Here is a 6,000-nt window from a genome sequence, read left to right on the forward strand (position 1 = left end):
TGTTAAAAAGTTCTAAAGAAAGGTGGGAAATCTGTGGGGACCAGAACTTGTTTGCTCTTGGAGGTGAGCAGAGGTGAGGCTTTGCCTTGCAGAGCTGTTTCCCACTAAGAGAACTTTGGTTTTACATTTCTGGTGTCTCTTGTGTGGCACTTCCTGGGAAGAAAATGTACCACTTACAGGGATGGTGCTGTGGTTGGGTATCTGTAGGGGGATACAGTATGGGCAAATGAAGGTGGTATAGAATGTAATCTTATCCCCTAAAGAGTTGCAGCTGAACCAATTACTAAAGATTAGGAACAGGCCTGATGTTAACAGGCCACAACTGTAGCCAATCAGAAGAGTGTTATAAAAGAGTGGATTGGTGGGAGCTGGAGTCAGTTGGCTGCTGTGAGGACAAGGAAGAGTCAGTGCTTAGAGGAGCTGCCTACCAGAAACATCAAGGAGATACAAAACTCTGGCAATATGGAACCCTTGCAATGCAATGGCAATAGAACTCTTGTGCTATAATGACAACAGATACCTGCATTGCCCATGCCTGTCTCAATTTTTCCATCCCATTTCAGCAAGGCTGGCAGATGACCACTGTCTTTAACCTACTGCCTCAGCAGGAGGCAGCCCATCCCCTGCAAGTCCTGCTGTGCCAGTGACAAGCATGGCAACCCCTTCCCCAGGCTCACAGCCTCCCAGGTCACACCTTTACAAGCCAATTATTTACCACTCTGAGACAGCTGCTGTGAGATCCTCATCATTCCACCATTAGTGTCTTCTTTTTAAAAATTCAGAACAGAGGATTAATATTTTGCACCATTTTTTGTTGTTGAGTTTTTTGATGCAACCAGCCCTGCAAGACCCAGGTTATCTCACTTGTAAGAAATAGGACAGGCTGTGTTTCTAACCCCACATTCCTGTGGTTGTCACTGGGGACTGCAAGTCAATGCTCTTCTGCTTGTAGTTTGTGTTGGCAGTCACTCTCCCCAAGTTAGCTGTTTACACCAGTTCTCTTGCAGTGAAGGTGGAGTTCATGTTCTGCCCAGGAGTTTCTTTATCTGGGAACTGAATTAGTAGGAACTGCAAAATGCTCAGTGATGGACAAAGGTGGGTTATTAGAAGCTATCCCATTTGGGATTCAGCACTGCTTGTGCCCCCAAAGAGTAGCTACAGAATCCACAGGCTCTAGGGTGTCCCCTGGCCTTGGGCACGAGCTGAGGGATTAAAATTAACAGCAAATGGCCCTGAAGGCAAGTAAGTAGAAAGAGAGCAGGATGGACATATCCATCTGTGCACACTCCATGCTGGGGGCTGCACTCAGGGAGAAGTGTAGGTTACTGGGATCAAATCCTGGTGGGTAAGTCCATGCTGGGATCAGAAAACAGCTGGAGTCTGTGACAGCTGTAGGGACTACAGGAAAACAGAAAGGATTTCACTGAATTCTATTCAGAGCTTTCTTTTAGCTTTCTCTCTCTCTCTCTCTCTCCATGTATTTTGTATTTTATTTGGGGGGGGGGGTAGTTGGGGGTTTTTTTTCAGGAACATTTGAGGGAAGACAGAAAACTGGCAGAATACAAAGAATAAATGCAAATGTTCATCATTAGTATTTTACATCTTTGTCTTGCAGAGTGCCAACAGGCAGAAAAACTGTCAGCTCCAGAAGGGTGGGTTTGTTGTTGGCAGTTGCTGGCTTGGAAAGGTTTTTCTAGCTTTAACCATTGAGACCTTGAAAATATATCTGGTTTGCTGAATCTGACTAAGCTGGCAGGTCACACTTTCTTGGGCCATCAGTGGCTCCATGTTTTTGACAGCCAAGGATTGTTCTGTAATTAATTTTCCATCTCTACACAGTTGTTAAATTCTATTATTCAATAAAAAATGTTTCTCAAAATGTTTCTGGAATTTCATTAATAATACTAATTTTCCCAAACAAGCAAAGCAGAAGCTAGCCTCAGTTTCTATGAAATTAATACAAAGGTAATTATATTAGTTCCACCCACTGGTGCCTAATAGCATTTCCATTAGTGGCTGTTTTTTTTTTTTTTTTTTTTTTTTTTTTTGTGTCCAGTCCAGTTACTAATTTTCTTTAATAATTCACACTTTCATTGTCATCATGGCACCACTTTGCTTTGTACCTGGGAATAATGGCACTGTAGCCAGGAAACTGGCCAAGAAATGAACACTAACATCTAAATTCTGAATCCATGACTAAGAAGAGAATTTTGAATGAAAAACACCCAAACTGTGCCAGGCCAGGCTGCCAAGAGGGTGAGATCAACTGCTGGAGGTAGAGCTTCCCTTCCCTGCATCTCTGTGTTGGCTCCAAACTCATTCTATTTAGGCAATACAAAATTGACAAGATCATCTAAGCCTTAAGTCTGCTAAGGATTAAAAAGTATATGTTGACCTTTGTAATATGGTTTAGCCTTTAAAAATAAATTTTAGACAGAAGATCAACAGCTCACAGTGAATCTCCTCTATTCTATTTGTGCTTTAAGACTAGGGAAGAAGTTGAAATTGCCTTCAAAATCCTACCCTCCTGTGTTGTTTTACAGTGAAGAGTGAATTGTTTGACTTGTCAGGAGGCGGTTTAAATGATCTGTTAGTAAACACCTGTCCTTCTCTTTACTACTACTACTACTACTATTATTATTATTATTATTATTATTATTATTATTATTATTATTATTATTATTATTATTGTTGTTGTTGTTGTTGTTATTGTTATTATCGTCATCATCATCATCATCATCACCTCTGTCTCCAGTGGAACCAATACATATTCTCTTTTTGTTTTAACAATTAGAAGAAGAATGGTTGCAGACTCAATCTGTTAAGTATCTTCTTCTCTTTTAGAGCTGAAACACTGTGCATTATTTGCACAACAATGAAACAAGCAACAAAAAAGGAAAAAAGAAGGAAAAAAAATAGAAAAAGAAAAAGAGTTTTCAATTTTCACTTAGAAAACCCCAAAAGATTCCAAGGCCATGTCTTGATTATGAATTTATTGATGGGAAAGCAAATCTCTTTAGGTTTTTGTCAAATTGTTGCATACGAAAACAACACATTTTACACAATTTCAGTAAAGTGCCCAAGGGCAAAACGTGATTCAGGATACTGTTTTTATTCCCAGTAGAGGGCACTGGAGAACTAATTCCAACTCTTGGTGCATTGCCAGGACACTGCATTAGAAGCACGAAGGGCTGGGTATTTCAGATGAGGTTTTATAATCTGAATGCACAACAAAGAAATCTGTATGGGCTGTTAATAAACATCCGAACATTTTTATCTGTGTGCAATGTTACACTCTCTTTTACAAGATTTTAACTAAACTCTATAGGCTTCCACCTGTTGAGTACCATTTCTGTAATGAGTGCTAAACTACCTCTGCTTTTTTGTTTCTGCAGTGTTCTCTTCATCCAGCTTCAATAAAAATGTTTATCATGGAGTGACACTGCACAAGGAAGCAATAGTTTAGGTATGCCTGCTTCACAGGGGGCTTCAGCTTGTCTCTGATTGTTAAAGAAAATGAATTTATATTGCTTTTCAGTAAATATAATGGCCACAAATTTTTACTTGAAATCGTTAGAGGAAAATGTGTTACCTAAAATAATCATAATATTAATTTTAGTTTTGGACTGATTAAAGAAATATACATTACAGAATGTTTGTTCAGCAGCTTTTGGATCGTTTTGACACCAAATTACATTCTGGACAAATTTAACTAAGATTTCAGATGAATCCTTCATTTTTCACTTTCTAGTGGCATTTGTGTATTAATTTGTTATTAGCACTGGAAACAAGGCTTTCTTTAAATTTAAAATGCTTATTTTCTGGATTGTTTGTGTTATGTCTCTTATGTAGCTAATTTTGAATGCAATATTTGCTGAACTCCTTCCTACTTGTGAGAGATGTATTTTGCAAGTTGGTTTTAGGCTAGACCTTCTTTCCCCATCCCATTGCTCCATAGAGGATTGAGTCTAGCCTTGTACCTGGAGTCTCAGGTAAGATCCTTGTTTAGCCCACAGAGCTACAGAGTACTGAGATGCACATTAAAATAATTTTGCCAACTAAAGATTGGTGTGGTTAAACACAAGCAAGTTCCTCTTGCTGACCTAAACAGAAGGTGGTCATTCAAGGTAATCACTATTTCTCCTCTACCCTTTTCCTTTTCCAAGGAATAGCTAACAAACATAATTAATTAGGCATTTCTTGCTTTGCAAAAGCAGATGATGCTGCAGGCATAAACAAGCTTCTCTTTTGATAGAGCTTTACTAGTTTGGAAACACTCTCTGTAGTTAGTGTGAGGAATGTCACTGCAACCAGCAGCACTGCTCATTTTTAGTTGAGACCAGTGCTTACATCTCACTGATTAAGTAATAATTTAACCAGAGAGGAGCTTGAATTTCAAATGAAAATGGATCACAGTATGTCTTCCTGTTACTTTTCTTCCACCTTCAGTTCCCTGTGCTCCCTCACCAGGTTCTTTTTGCCCCTGTTTTTCCACCTCTGTTTTCTTGTTCCCTCCATGCAGCCTGTTGCCACCACTATGCTTTCAATGCTGGCATGCCTTAAACACCCTTCACCATCACACCTCTAGATCACTGATGCCAGTGAAGGTCCTCCTTGATCCAATTCCTCTTGTAATTTCTTCCTGTAAAATTGCTGTATTTTTCTGTTATTTCTCATTGATCCTATGATACCCCAGCCTACCCTGTGGTCCTCTGCATTTCCCTTCTCCAGGGGCTCCCCATTCCCCTCCTCTGGCTCTTCCATGTTCCCACTAGAGTGTGAGACATTTCCCTGTTCCTTGCTGAGTGCTGTTGGCTGCTTTTGGAGGGGAGTTTTGTCTTGGCAATTTGTGACTCTAAGGAGAACCTGCACATGTCCTTTGACCTGCCAGTCAGCTGCCTGCCAGTACAGAAGTGATGCACACTTCTCAGTCTGCTGGCCAGGAAAACCTGTGTTCTGGCTGGAAACCTTGTGTTACTGGTGCTCTGCCTTACTCCCTGATGGAGTGGACAGCATGCATGTGCAAGTTTTTCCTCAGGATTTGCTTGGCAGCAAAAAGGGATAAATTCCAGATGAAGGGTTCCACCACAAAAGTAGTATTTCAGTGCTTACCAGAGGTCTAGGAAGATTACACTAATACCCTGGTGATGAGTGAAATAATTGTATTCACTTGCAAATATAAGTCAAATGCCTTCACCACCAATATTTTTGTTATAGGATGGAAAACTTTATTCTGATTAATAGATAAACAGAATGACAGCAAATTTGAGATGGTGTTACATTAACAGACATTTGCAGTCTTTCCTCCATAGGATTGTCCAGCTGGTGGCCTTTCCCCATCTGCAGTAACTTTTGGCTGCAGTCTACAGTTTTAAGTCTTGCTGCATAGGAAGGCTTCACTTAAAGTGAGCCAATATGTTGGTGTTCCAACCCTGCTCCTTCTCCTGCAGGCTGCCCTGCTGTAACCCCCTTTGCCTTTACCTTCTTCTGGCCTCTGAGCTTTGCTGTCCTCCTCTCTCCCCTAGCTGTTCCCAGTGTCCATACTCACACCATCCCATACTCTGCTCTGTCTGACAGCCTCTCCAATAGCTTCAATATCCATCCTTTATATCCTGGCCAGGATACACTTACAGCCAGTATTCCCACCGTTCTCCTGTGTCTCAGCTTACAACCCATGTGTCCCTTTTATGGGACCTATTGCTTTAAATCAGCAGGGCTACAAAAGTTAAGGCTGTTTGGACACCATTAACAGGCTTTAGGAGGTCAAAGGCACCTGACATTTTCCCCACTTCACAATATGACTCTTTTTTGGGAGGAAAAAACAGCTCCTCAACAAAAAGCAGAAGGAAATATGAAAGAGCCTGATCTGAGCTCACTATACTCTAAAAACCTGCTGGAAATAGAACTTGCAAAGTTGGGTGTGGAAGGCAGCATATTAAGGACTAAAATCTGCTCCATCTGTATCTTCTCGAAGGGGAGCTGGGACAGCTCAATATTTTT

General features: G+C 40.7%; 1 pseudogene; it reads right to left on the bottom strand.

Moving 5' to 3' along the window:
• The window catches only part of LOC139586695 (nucleoporin NUP42-like), a 64,336-nt pseudogene extending 59,572 nt beyond the window's left edge, over positions 1 to 4,764 (bottom strand).
• Between the last annotated feature and the right edge of the window lie 1,236 nt (positions 4,765 to 6,000).

The sequence above is a fragment of the Agelaius tricolor genome, unplaced genomic scaffold (assembly GCF_023055355.1).
Source record: "Agelaius tricolor isolate 1412-34295 unplaced genomic scaffold, bAgeTri1.0.p SCAF_1, whole genome shotgun sequence".
NCBI classification, from domain to species: Eukaryota; Metazoa; Chordata; class Aves; order Passeriformes; family Icteridae; genus Agelaius; species Agelaius tricolor.